Source organism: Macaca mulatta, chromosome 12 (genome assembly GCF_049350105.2).
Source record: "Macaca mulatta isolate MMU2019108-1 chromosome 12, T2T-MMU8v2.0, whole genome shotgun sequence".
Lineage (NCBI taxonomy): Eukaryota > Metazoa > Chordata > Mammalia > Primates > Cercopithecidae > Macaca > Macaca mulatta.
This window is the reverse complement of record NC_133417.1, coordinates 42,283,404-42,298,317: the sequence shown is the minus strand read 5'-3', so window position 1 is coordinate 42,298,317 and position 14,914 is coordinate 42,283,404.

The window sequence follows — 14,914 nt, the reverse complement described above, 5'->3', positions numbered from 1 at the left end:
TCTCACAGAGTTACATCTGTATGTCGTGGATCTCTTGGTAGCCTTATTTCTGTGGAATCTGAGGAGAGATATTTCGGATCCCTTTGAAGACTATACGGCTTAAGGAAATATCCTCCAATAACAAAGAGAAAGAGGGTTTCTGAGAAATTCTTTGTGTTCTTTGAAATCATCTCACAGAGTTTCAGCTTTACCCACAAGAAGCCTTTCGCTAAGACAGTTCTTGTGGAATTGGCAAAGTGATATTTGGAAGCCCATAGAGGGCTATGGTGAAAAAGGAAATATCCTCAGATGAAATCTGGAAAGTAGCTTTCTGAGAAACTGCTTAGTGTTCTGTTAATTCAGCTCACAGAATTACATCTGTATTTCGTGGATCTCTTTGCTAGCCTTATTTCTGTTGAATCTGAGAAGAGATATATCGCATCCCTTTCAAGAGTATAGGGCGAAAGGAAATATTCTCCGATAACAAAGAGAAGAAGCTTTCTCAGAAAATTCTTTGTGTTCTGTGAAATCATCTCACAGAGTTACAGATTTCCCCTCCAGAAGCCTTCCGCTAAGACAGTTTCTGTGGAATTGTCACAGTGATATTTGGAAGCCCATAGAGGGCTATGTTGAAAAAGGAAATATCCTCAGATGAAATCTGGAAAGAAGCTTTCAGAGAAACTGATTAGTGTTGTGTTAATTCAGCACACAGAGCTACATCTGTATTTCGTGGATCTCTCAGCTTGCCTTGTTTCTGTAGAACCTGACAACAGATATTTACGATCCTTTTGAAGACTATAGGGCCAAAGGAAATATCCTCCGATAACAAAGAGAAAGAAGGTTTCTGAGAAACTTCTTTGTGTTCTGTGAAATCATTTCACAGAATTACAGCTTTCCTCTCAAGAAGCCTTTCGCTAAAACAGTTCTTGTGGAATTGGCAAAGTGATATTTGGAAGCCCATAGAGGGCTATGGTGAAAAAGGAAATATCCTCAGACGAAATCTGGAAAGAAGTTTTCTGAGAAAGTGCTCTGTGATATGTGACTTCCACTCACAGAGTTACATCTGTATTTCGTGGATCTCTTTGCTAGCCTTATTTCTGTGGAATCTGAGAACAGATATTTCGGATCCCTTTGAAGACTATAGGGCCAAAGGAAATATCCTCCGATAACAAAGAGAAAGAAGCTTTCTGAGAAAATTCTTTGTGTTCTGTGAAATCATCTCACAGAGTTACAGCTTTCCCCTCAAGAAGCCTATCGCTAATACAGTTCTTGTGGAATTGGCAAAGTGATATTTGGAAAGCCATAGAGAGCTATGGTGAAAAAGGAAATATCCTCAGATGAAATCTGAAAGGAAGTTTTCAGAGAAACTGCTTAGTGTTCTGTTAATTCATCTCAGAGATTTACATCTCTGTTTCGTGGATCTCTTTGCTAGCCTTATTTCTGTGGAATTTGAGAACAGATATTTCGGATCCCTTTGAAGACTATAGGGACAAAGGAAATATCCTCCGATAACAAAGAGAAAGAAACTTTCTGAGAAACTTCTTTGTGTTCTGTGAAATCATCTGACAGAGTTACAGCTTTCCCCTCAAGAAGCCTTTCGCTAACACAGTTCTTGTGGAATTGGCAAGGTGATATTTGGAAGCTCATAGAGGGCTATGGTGAAAAAGGAAATATACTCAGATGGAATCTGGAAAGAAGCTTTCTGAGAAACTGCTCTGTGATATGTGACTTCCACTCACAGAGTTACATCTGTATGTCGTGGATCTCTTTGCTAGCCTTATTTCTGTGGAATCTGAGAACAGATATTTCAGATCCCTTGGAAGACTACTGGGACAAAGGAAATATCCTCCGATAACAAATAGAAGGAAGCCTTCTGAGAAACTTCTTTTTGTTCTGTGAAATCATCTCACAGAGTTACAGCTTTCCCCTCAAGAAGACTTTCGCTACCACAGTTCTTGTGGAATTGGCAAGGTGATATTTGGAAGCCCATAGAGGGCTATAGTGAAAAAGGAAATATCCTCAGATGAAATCTGGAAAGAAGCTTTCTGTGAAACTGCTCTGTGATATGTGACTTCCACTCACAGAGTTACATCTGTATTTCATGGATCTCTTTGCCCGCCTTATTTCTGTGGAATCTGAGAACAGGTATTTCGGATCCCTTGGAAGACTATAGGGCCAAAGGAAATATCTTCCGATAACAAAGAGAAAGAAGCTTTCTGAGAAACTTCTTTGTGTTCTGTGAAATCATCTCACAGAGTTACAGCTTTCCTCTCAAGAAGCCTTTCGCTAAGACATTTCTTGTGGAATTGGCAAAGTGATATTTGGAACCCCTTATAGGGCTATGGTGAAAAAGGAAATATCCTCAGTTGAAATCTGGAAAGAAGCTCTCTGAGAAACTGCTTAGTGCTCTGTTAATTCATCTCTCAGAGTTACATCTGTATGTCGTGGATCTCTTGGATAGCCTTATTTCTGTGGAATCTGACAACAGATATTTCGTATCCCTTTGCAGACTAGAGGGCCAAAGGAAATATCCTCCGACAACAAAGAGAAAGAAGCTTTCTGAGAAACTTCTTGGTGTTCTCTGAAATAATCTCACAGAGTTACAGCTTTCCCCTCAAGAAGCCTTTCGCTAAGGCAGTTCTTGTGGAATTGGCAAAGTGATATTTGTAAGCCCATAGAGGGCTATGGTGAAAAACGAAATATCCTCAGATGAAATCTGGACAGTAGCTTTCTGAGAAACAGCTAAGTTTTCTGTTAATTCAGCTCACAGAATTACATCTGTATTTCGTGGATGTCTTTGCTAGCCTTATTTCTGTGGAATCTGAGAACAGATATTTCGCATCCCTCTGAAGACTATAGGGCCAAAGGAAATATCCTCCGAAATAAAGAGAAAGAAGCTTTCTGAGAAAATTCTTTGTGTTCTGTGAAATAATCTCACAGAGTTACAGCTTTCCCCTCCAGAAGCCTTCGCTAAGTCAGTTCTTGTGGAATTGGCAAAGTGATATTTGGAAGCCCTTAGAGGGCTATGGTGAAAAAGGAAATATCCTCAGAGGAAATATGGAAAGAAGCTTTCTGAGAAACTGCTTAATGTTCTGTTAATTCATCTCACAGAGTTACATCTGTATTTCGTGGATCTCTTTGCTAGCCTTATTTCTGTGGAATCTGAGAACAGATATTTCGCATTCCTTTGAAGACTATAGGCCAAAGGAAATATCCTCCGAAACAATGAGAAAGAAGATTTCTGAGAAACTTCTTTTTTGTTCCGTGAAATCATCTCACAGAGTTACAGCTTTCCCCTCAAGAAGCCTTTCGCTAACACAGTTCTTGTGGAATTGGCAAAGTGATATTTGGAAGTCCATAGAGGGCTATGGTGAAAAAGGAAATATCCTCAGATGAAATCTGGAAAGAAGCTTTCTGAGAAACTGCTCTGTGATATGTGACTTCCACTCACAGAGTTACATCTGTATTTCGTGGAACTCTTTGCTAGCCTTATTTCTGTGGAATCTTAGAACAGATATTTGGCATCCCTTCGAAGACTATAGGGTCAAAGAAAATATCCTCCGAAACAAAGAGAAAGAAGCTTTCTGAGAAACTTCTTTATGTTGTGTGAAATCATCTCACAGAGTTACAGTTTTCCGCTCAACAAGCCGTTTGGTAAGAGAGTGCTTGTGGAATTGGCAAAGTGATATTTGGAAGCCCATAGAGGGCTATGGTTAAAAAGGAAGTATCCTCAGATGAAATCTGGAAATAAGCTTTCTGAGAAACTGCTTAGTGTTCTGTTAATTCATACCACAGAGTAACATCTGTATTTCGTGGATCTCTTCGCTTGCCTTATGTTTGTGGAATCTGAGAACACATATTTCGGGTCCCTTTCAACACTATAGGGCCAACGGAATTATCCTCCGATAACAAAGAGAGGGAAGCTTTCTCAGAAACTTCTTTGTGTTGTGTGAAATCATCTCACAGAGTTACAGCTTTCCCCTCAAGAAGTCTTTAGCTAAGACAGTTCTTGTGGAATTGGCAAAGTGATATCTAGAAGACCTTAAAGGGCTGTGGTGGAAAAGGAAATATCCTCAGAAGATATCTGGAAAAAAGCTTTCTGTGAAACTGCTTAGTGTTCTCTTAATTCATCTCACAGAGTTACATCTGTATTTCGTGGATCACTTTGCTAGCCTTATTTCTGTGGAATCTGAGAACAGATATTTCGGATCCCTTTGAAGACTATAGGGCCAAAGGAAATGTCCTCCGATAACAAAGAGAAAGAAGCTTTCTGAGAAACTTCTTTGTGTTCTGTGAAATCATCTCACAGAGTTACAGCTTTCCCCTCAAGAAGCCTTTCGCTAACACAGTTCTTGTGGAATTGGCAAAGTGATATTTGGAAGCCCATAGAGGGCTATGGTGAAAAAGGAAATATCCCTAGACGAAATCTGGAAAGAAGCTTTCTGAGAAACTGCTATGTGATATGTGAATTCCACTCACAGAGTTACATCTGTATTTCGTGGATCTCTTTGCTAGCCTTATTTCTGTGGAATCTGAGAACAGATATTTCGCATCCCTCTGAAGACTATAGGGCCAAAGGAAATATCCTCCGAAATAAAGAGAAAGAAGCTTTCTGAGAAACTTCTTTGTGTTATGTGAAATAATCTCACAGAGTTACAGCTTTCCCCTCCAGAAGCCTTTCGCTAAGACTGTTCTTGTGGAATTGGCAAAGTGATATTTGGAAGCCCATAGAGGGCTATGGTGAAAAAGGAAATATCCTCAGATGAAATCTGGAAAGAAGCTTTTTGAGAAACTGCGTAATGTTCTGTTAATTCATCTCACCGAGTTACATCTGTATTTCGTGGATCTCATTGCTAGCCTTATTTATGTGGAATCTGAGAACAGATATTTCGGATCCTTTGGAAGACTACAGGGCCAAAGGAAATATCCTCCAATAACAAAGAGTAAGAAGCTTTCTGAGAAACTTCTTTGTGTTAGGTGAAATCATCTCACAGAGTTACAGCTTTCCCCTCAAGAAGCCTTTAGCTAAGACAATTCTTGTGGAATTGGGAAAGTGATATTTGGAAGCCCATAGAGGGCTATGATGAAAAAGGAAATATCCTCAGATGAAATCCGGAAAGAAGCTTTCTGAGAAACGGCTTAGAGTTCTGTTAATTCATGTCACAGAGTTACATCTGTATTTCGTGATTCTCTTTGCTAGCCTTATTTCTGTGGAAGCTGAGAACAGATATTTGGTATCCCTTTGTAGAGTATAGGGCCAAAGGAAATATCCTCCGATAACAAAGAGAAAGAGGCTTTCTGAGAAACTTCTTTGTGTTCTGTGAAATCATCTCACAGAGTTACAACTTTCCCCTCAAGAAGCCATTCGCTAAGACAGTTCTTGTGGAATTGGCAAAGTGATATTTGGAAGCCCATAGAGGGCTATGGTGAAAAAGGAAATATCCTCAGATGAAATCTGGAAAGAAGCTTTCTGAGAAACTGCTTAGTGTCTGTTAATTCATCTCACAGAGTTACATCTGTATTTCGTGGGACTCTTTGCTAGCCTTATTTCTGTGGAATATGAGAACAGATATTTCGGATCCCTTTGAAGACTATACGGCCAAAGGAAATATTCTCCGAAAACAAAGAGAAAGAAGCTTTCTGAGACACTTCTTTGTGTTCTGTGAAATCATCTCACAGAGTTACAGCTTACCCCTCAAGAAGCCTTTCGCTAAGACAGTTCTTGTGGAATTGGCAAAGTGATATTTGGAAACCAATAGAGGGCTATGGTGAAAAAGGAAATATCCTCAGATGAAATCTGGAAAGAAGCTTTCTGAGAAACTGCTCTGTGATATGTGACTTCCACTCACAGAGTTACATCTGTATTTCGTGGATCTATTTGCTTGCCTTATTTCTGTGGAATCTGAGAACAGATATTTCGGATCCCTTTGAAGACTATAGGGCCAAAGGAAATATCCTCCGATAACAAAGAGAAAGAAGCTTTCTGAGAAACTTTTTTGTGTTCTGGGAAATCATCTCCCAGAGTTACACCTTTTCCCTCAACAAGTCTTTACCTAAGACAGTTCTTGTGGAATTGGCAAAGTGATATTTGGAAGCCCATAGAGGGCTAAGGTTAAAAAAGAAATATCCTCAGATGAAATCGGGAAAGAAGCTTTCTGAGAAACGGCTTAGAGTTCTGTTAATTCATGTCACAGAGTTACATCTGTATTTCGTGGTTCTCTTTGCTAGCCTTATTTCTGTGGAAGCTGAGAACAGATATTTTGTATCCCTTTGTAGACTATAGGGCCAAAGGAAATATCCTCCGATAACAAAGAGAAAGAGGCTTTCTGAGAAACTTCTCTGTGTTCTGTGAAATCATCTCACAGAGTTACAGCTTTCCCCTCAAGAAGCCATTCGCTAAGACAGTTCTTGTGGAATTGGCAAAGTGATATTTGGAAGCCCATAGAGGGCTATGGTGAAAAAGGAAATATCCTCAGATGAAATCTGGAAAGAAGCTTTCTGAGAAACTGCTTAGTGTTCTGCTAATTCATCTCACAGAGTTACATCTGTATTTCGTGGGACTCTTTGCTAGCCTTATTTCTGTGGAATATGAGAACAGATATTTCTTATCACTTTGAACACTATAGGGCCAAAGGAAATATCCTCCGATAACAAAGAGAAAGAAGCTTTCTGAGAAACTTCTTTGTGTTCTGTGAAATCATCTCACAGAGTTACAGCTTTCCCCTCAAGAAGCCTTTCGCTAAGACAGTTCTTGTGGAATTGGCAAAGTGATATTTGGAAGCCCATAGAGGGCTAAGTTTAAAAAAGAAATATCCTCAGATGAAATCTGGAAAGAAGCTTTCTGAGAAACTGCTTTGTGTTCTGTTAATTCATCTCACAGAGTTACATCTGTATTTCGTGGGACTCTTTGCTAGCCTTATTTCTGTGGAATATGAGAACAGATATTTCGGATCCCTTTGAAGACTATAGGGCCAAAGGAAATATTCTCCGATAACAAAGAGAAAGAAGCTTTCTGAGATACTTCTTTGTGTTCTGTGAAATCATCTAACAGAGTTACAGCTTACCCCTCAAGAAGCCTTTCGCTAAGACAGTTCTTGTGGAATTGGCAAAGTGATATTTGGAAGCCAAGAGAGGGCTATGGTGAAAAAGTAAATATCCTCAGATGAAATCTGGAAAGAAGCTTTCTGAGAAACTGCTTAGTGTTCTGTTAATTCATCTCACAGATTTACATCTGTATTTCGAGGATCTGTTTGCTAGCCTTATTTCTGTGGAATCTGAGAACACATATTTCGGATCCCTTTGAAGACTATAGGGTCAAAGGAAATATCCTCCGATAACAAAGAGAAAGAAGCTTTCTGAGAAACTTCTTTGTGTTCTGTGAAATCATCTCACAGAGTTACAGCTTTCCCCTCAAGAAGCCGTTCGCTAAGACTGTTCTTGTGGAATTGGCAAAGTGATATTTGGAAAACCATGGAGGGCTATGGTGAAAAAGGAAATATCCTCAGATGAAATCTGGAAAGAAGCTTTCTGAGAAACTGCTCTGTGATATGTGACTTCCACTCATAGAGTTACATCTGTATTTCGTGGATCTCTTTGCTAGCCTTATTTCTGTGGAATCTGAGAACACATATTTCGGATCCCTTTGAAGACTATAGGGTCAAAGGAAATATCCTCCGATAACAAAGAGAAAGAAGCTTTCTGAGAAAATTCTTTGTGTTCTGCGAAATCATCTCACAGAGTTACAGCTTTTCCCTCAAGAAGCCTTTCGCTAAGACTGTTCTTGTGGAATTGGCAAAGTGATATTTGGAAGCCCATAGAGGGATATGGTGAAAAAGGAAATATCCTCAGATGAAATCTGGAAAGAAGCTTTCTGAGAAACTGCTCTGTGATATGTTACTTCAACTCACAGAGTTACATCTGTATTTCGTGGATCTCTTTGCTAGCCTTATTTCTGTGGAATCTGAGAACACATATTTCGGATCCCTTTGAAGACTATAGGGTCAAAGGAAATATCCTCCGATAACAAAGAGAAAGAAGGTTTCTGAGAAACTCCATTGTGTTCTGCGAAATCATCTCACAGAGTTACAGCTTTCCCCTCAAGAAGCCTATCGCTAATACAGTTCTTGTGGAATTGGCAAAGTGATATTTGGAAAGCCATAGAGAGCTATGGTGAAAAAGGAAATATCCTCAGATGAAATCTGAAAGGAAGTTTTCAGAGAAACTGCTTAGTGTTCTGTTAATTCGTCTCAGAGATTTACATCTCTGTTTCGTGGATCTCTTTGCTAGCCTTATTTCTGTGGAATTTGAGAACAGATATTTCGGATCCCTTTGAAGACTATAGGGACAAAGGAAATATCCTCCGATAACAAAGAGAAAGAAACTTTCTGAGAAACTTCTTTGTGTTCTGTGAAATCATCTGACAGAGTTACAGCTTTCCCCTCAAGAAGCCTTTCGCTAACACAGTTCTTGTGGAATTGGCAAGGTGATATTTGGAAGCTCATAGAGGGCTATGGTGAAAAAGGAAATATACTCAGATGGAATCTGGAAAGAAGCTTTCTGAGAAACTGCTCTGTGATATGTGACTTCCACTCACAGAGTTACATCTGTATGTCGTGGATCTCTTTGCTAGCCTTATTTCTGTGGAATCTGAGAACAGATATTTCAGATCCCTTGGAAGACTACTGGGACAAAGGAAATATCCTCCGATAACAAATAGAAAGAAGCCTTCTGAGAAACTTCTTTTTGTTCTGTGAAATCATCTCACAGAGTTACAGCTTTCCCCTCAAGAAGACTTTCGCTAACACAGTTCTTGTGGAATTGGCAAGGTGATATTTGGAAGCCCATAGAGGGCTATAGTGAAAAAGGAAATATCCTCAGATGAAATCTGGAAAGAAGCTTTCTGTGAAACTGCTCTGTGATATGTGACTTCCACTCACAGAGTTACATCTGTATTTCATGGATCTCTTTGCCCGCCTTATTTCTGTGGAATCTGAGAACAGGTATTTCGGATCCCTTGGAAGACTATAGGGCCAAAGGAAATATCTTCCGATAACAAAGAGAAAGAAGCTTTCTGAGAAACTTCTTTGTGTTCTGTGAAATCATCTCACAGAGTTACAGCTTTCCTCTCAAGAAGCCTTTCGCTAAGACATTTCTTGTGGAATTGGCAAAGTGATATTTGGAACCCCTTATAGGGCTATGGTGAAAAAGGAAATATCCTCAGTTGAAATCTGGAAAGAAGCTCTCTGAGAAACTGCTTAGTGCTCTGTTAATTCATCTCTCAGAGTTACATCTGTATGTCGTGGATCTCTTGGATAGCCTTATTTCTGTGGAATCTGACAACAGATATTTCGTATCCCTTTGCAGACTAGAGGGCCAAAGGAAATATCCTCCGACAACAAAGAGAAAGAAGCTTTCTGAGAAACTTCTTGGTGTTCTCTGAAATAATCTCACAGAGTTACAGCTTTCCCCTCAAGAAGCCTTTCGCTAAGGCAGTTCTTGTGGAATTGGCAAAGTGATATTTGTAAGCCCATAGAGGGCTATGGTGAAAAACGAAATATCCTCAGATGAAATCTGGACAGTAGCTTTCTGAGAAACAGCTAAGTTTTCTGTTAATTCAGCTCACAGAATTACATCTGTATTTCGTGGATGTCTTTGCTAGCCTTATTTCTGTGGAATCTGAGAACAGATATTTCGCATCCCTCTGAAGACTATAGGGCCAAAGGAAATATCCTCCGAAATAAAGAGAAAGAAGCTTTCTGAGAAAATTCTTTGTGTTCTGTGAAATAATCTCACAGAGTTACAGCTTTCCCCTCCAGAAGCCTTCGCTAAGTCAGTTCTTGTGGAATTGGCAAAGTGATATTTGGAAGCCCTTAGAGGGCTATGGTGAAAAAGGAAATATCCTCAGAGGAAATCTGGAAAGAAGCTTTCTGAGAAACTGCTTAATGTTCTGTTAATTCATCTCACAGAGTTACATCTGTATTTCGTGGATCTCTTTGCTAGCCTTATTTCTGTGGAATCTGAGAACAGATATTTCGCATTCCTTTGAAGACTATAGGCCAAAGGAAATATCCTCCGAAACAATGAGAAAGAAGATTTCTGAGAAACTTCTTTTTTGTTCCGTGAATTCATCTCACAGAGTTACAGCTTTTCCCTCAAGAAGCCTTTCGCTAACACAGTTCTTGTGGAATTGGCAAAGTGATATTTGGAAGTCCATAGAGGGCTATGGTGAAAAAGGAAATATCCTCAGATGAAATCTGGAAAGAAGCTTTCTGAGAAACTGCTCTGTGATATGTGACTTCCACTCACAGAGTTACATCTGTATTTCGTGGAACTCTTTGCTAGCCTTATTTCTGTGGAATCTTAGAACAGATATTTGGCATCCCTTCGAAGACTATAGGGTCAAAGAAAATATCCTCCGAAACAAAGAGAAAGAAGCTTTCTGAGAAACTTCTTTATGTTGTGTGAAATCATCTCACAGAGTTACAGTTTTCCGCTCAACAAGCCGTTTGGTAAGAGAGTTCTTGTGGAATTGGCAAAGTGATATTTGGAAGCCCATAGAGGGCTATGGTTAAAAAGGAAGTATCCTCAGATGAAATCTGGAAATAAGCTTTCTGAGAAACTGCTTAGTGTTCTGTTAATTCATACCACAGAGTAACATCTGTATTTCGTGGATCTCTTCGCTTGCCTTATGTTTGTGGAATCTGAGAACACATATTTCGGGTCCCTTTCAACACTATAGGGCCAACGGAATTATCCTCCGATAACAAAGAGAGGGAAGCTTTCTCAGAAACTTCTTTGTGTTGTGTGAAATCATCTCACAGAGTTACAGCTTTCCCCTCAAGAAGCCTTTAGCTAAGACAGTTCTTGTGGAATTGGCAAAGTGATATCTAGAAGACCTTAAAGGGCTGTGGTGGAAAAGGAAATATCCTCAGAAGATATCTGGAAAAAAGCTTTCTGTGAAACTGCTTAGTGTTCTCTTAATTCATCTCACAGAGTTACATCTGTATTTCGTGGATCACTTTGCTAGCCTTATTTCTGTGGAATCTGAGAACAGATATTTCGGATCCCTTTGAAGACTATAGGGCCAAAGGAAATGTCCTCCGATAACAAAGAGAAAGAAGCTTTCTGAGAAACTTCTTTGTGTTCTGTGAAATCATCTCACAGAGTTACAGCTTTCCCCTCAAGAAGCCTTTCGCTAACACAGTTCTTGTGGAATTGGCAAAGTGATATTTGGAAGCCGATAGAGGGCTATGGTGAAAAAGGAAATATCCCTAGACGAAATCTGGAAAGAAGCTTTCTGAGAAACTGCTATGTGATATGTGAATTCCACTCACAGAGTTACATCTGTATTTCGTGGATCTCTTTGCTAGCCTTATTTCTGTGGAATCTGAGAACAGATATTTCGCATCCCTCTGAAGACTATAGGGCCAAAGGAAATATCCTCCGAAATAAAGAGAAAGAAGCTTTCTGAGAAACTTCTTTGTGTTATGTGAAATAATCTCACAGAGTTACAGCTTTCCCCTCCAGAAGCCTTTCGCTAAGACTGTTCTTGTGGAATTGGCAAAGTGATATTTGGAAGCCCATAGAGGGCTATGGTGAAAAAGGAAATATCCTCAGATGAAATCTGGAAAGAAGCTTTTTGAGAAACTGTGTAATGTTCTGTTAATTCATCTCACCGAGTTACATCTGTATTTCGTGGATCTCATTGCTAGCCTTATTTATGTGGAATCTGAGAACAGATATTTCGGATCCTTTGGAAGACTACAGGGCCAAAGGAAATATCCTCCAATAACAAAGAGTAAGAAGCTTTCTGAGAAACTTCTTTGTGTTAGGTGAAATCATCTCACAGAGTTACAGCTTTCCCCTCAAGAAGCCTTTAGCTAAGACAATTCTTGTGGAATTGGGAAAGTGATATTTGGAAGCCCATAGAGGGCTATGATGAAAAAGGAAATATCCTCAGATGAAATCGGGAAAGAAGCTTTCTGAGAAACGGCTTAGAGTTCTGTTAATTCATGTCACAGAGTTACATCTGTATTTCGTGATTCTCTTTGCTAGCCTTATTTCTGTGGAAGCTGAGAACAGATATTTGGTATCCCTTTGTAGAGTATAGGGCCAAAGGAAATATCCTCCGATAACAAAGAGAAAGAGGCTTTCTGAGAAACTTCTTTGTGTTCTGTGAAATCATCTCACAGAGTTACAACTTTCCCCTCAAGAAGCCATTCGCTAAGACAGTTCTTGTGGAATTGGCAAAGTGATATTTGGAAGCCCATAGAGGGCTATGGTGAAAAAGGAAATATCCTCAGATGAAATCTGGAAAGAAGCTTTCTGAGAAACTGCTTAGTGTCTGTTAATTCATCTCACAGAGTTACATCTGTATTTCGTGGGACTCTTTGCTAGCCTTATTTCTGTGGAATATGAGAACAGATATTTCGGATCCCTTTGAAGACTATACGGCCAAAGGAAATATTCCCCGAAAACAAAGAGAAAGAAGCTTTCTGAGACACTTCTTTGTGTCTGTGAAATCATCTCACAGAGTTACAGCTTACCCCTCAAGAAGCCTTTCGCTAAGACAGTTCTTGTGGAATTGGCAAAGTGATATTTGGAAACCAATAGAGGGCTATGGTGAAAAAGGAAATATCCTCAGATGAAATCTGGAAAGAAGCTTTCTGAGAAACTGCTCTGTGATATGTGACTTCCACTCACAGAGTTACATCTGTATTTCGTGGATCTCTTTGCTAGCCTTATTTCTGTGGAATCTGAGAACAGATATTTCAGATCCCTTTGAAGACTATAGGGACAAAGGAAATATCCTCCGATAACAAAGAGAAAGAAGCTTTCTGAGAAACTTTTTTGTGTTCTGGGAAATCATCTCCCAGAGTTACACCTTTTCCCTCAACAAGTCTTTACCTAAGACAGTTCTTGTGGAATTGGCAAAGTGATATTTGGAAGCCCATAGAGGGCTAAGGTTAAAAAAGAAATATCCTCAGATGAAATCGGGAAAGAAGCTTTCTGAGAAACGGCTTAGAGTTCTGTTAATTCATGTCACAGAGTTACATCTGTATTTCGTGGTTCTCTTTGCTAGCCTTATTTCTGTGGAAGCTGAGAACAGATATTTGGTATCCCTTTGTAGACTATAGGGCCAAAGGAAATATCCTCCGATAACAAAGAGAAAGAGGCTTTCTGAGAAACTTCTCTGTGTTCTGTGAAATCATCTCACAGAGTTACAGCTTTCCCCTCAAGAAGCCATTCGCTAAGACAGTTCTTGTGGAATTGGCAAAGTGATATTTGGAAGCCCATAGAGGGCTATGGTGAAAAAGGAAATATCCTCAGATGAAATCTGGAAAGAAGCTTTCTGAGAAACTGCTTAGTGTTCTGCTAATTCATCTCACAGAGTTACATCTGTATTTCGTGGGACTCTTTGCTAGCCTTATTTCTGTGGAATATGAGAACAGATATTTCTTATCACTTTGAACACTATAGGGCCAAAGGAAATATCCTCCGATAACAAAGAGAAAGAAGCTTTCTGAGAAACTTCTTTGTGTTCTGTGAAATCATCTCACAGAGTTACAGCTTTCCCCTCAAGAAGCCTTTCGCTAAGACAGTTCTTGTGGAATTGGCAAAGTGATATTTGGAAGCCCATAGAGGGCTAAGTTTAAAAAAGAAATATCCTCAGATGAAATCTGGAAAGAAGCTTTCTGAGAAACTGCTTTGTGTTCTGTTAATTCATCTCACAGAGTTACATCTGTATTTCGTGGGACTCTTTGCTAGCCTTATTTCTGTGGAATATGAGAACAGATATTTCGGATCCCTTTGAAGACTATAGGGCCAAAGGAAATATTCTCCGATAACAAAGAGAAAGAAGCTTTCTGAGATACTTCTTTGTGTTCTGTGAAATCATCTCACAGAGTTACAGCTTACCCCTCAAGAAGCCTTTCGCTAAGACAGTTCTTGTGGAATTGGCAAAGTGATATTTGGAAGCCAAGAGAGGGCTATGGTGAAAAAGTAAATATCCTCAGATGAAATCTGGAAAGAAGCTTTCTGAGAAACTGCTTAGGGTTCTGTTAATTCATCTCACAGATTTACATCTGTATTTCGAGGATCTGTTTGCTAGCCTTATTTCTGTGGAATCTGAGAACACATATTTCGGATCCCTTTGAAGACTATAGGGTCAAAGGAAATATCCTCCGATAACAAAGAGAAAGAAGCTTTCTGAGAAACTTCTTTGTGTTCTGTGAAATCATCTCACAGAGTTACAGCTTTCCCCTCAAGAAGCCGTTCGCTAAGACTGTTCTTGTGGAATTGGCAAAGTGATATTTGGAAGCTCATGGAGGGCTATGGTGAAAAAGGAAATATCCTCAGATGAAATCTGGAAAGAAGCTTTCTGAGAAACTGCTCTGTGATATGTGACTTCCACTCATAGAGTTACATCTGTATTTCGTGGATCTCTTTGCTAGCCTTATTTCTGTGGAATCTGAGAACACATATTTCGGATCCCTTTGAAGACTATAGGGTCAAAGGAAATATCCTCCGATAACAAAGAGAAAGAAGCTTTCTGAGAAAATTCTTTGTGTTCTGCGAAATCATCTCACAGAGTTACAGCTTTTCCCTCAAGAAGCCTTTCGCTAAGACTGTTCTTGTGGAATAGGCAAAGTGATATTTGGAAGCCCATAGAGGGATATGGTGAAAAAGGAAATATCCTCACATGAAATCTGGAAAGAAGCTTTCTGAGAAACTGCTCTGTGATATGTTACTTCAACTCACAGAGTTACATCTGTATTTCGTGGATCTCTTTGCTAGCCTTATTTCTGTGGAATCTGAGAACACATATTTCGGATCCCTTTGAAGACTATATGGTCAAAGGAAATATCCTCCGATAACAAAGAGAAAGAAGCTTTCTGAGAAAATTCTTTGTGTTCTGCGAAATCATCTCACAGAG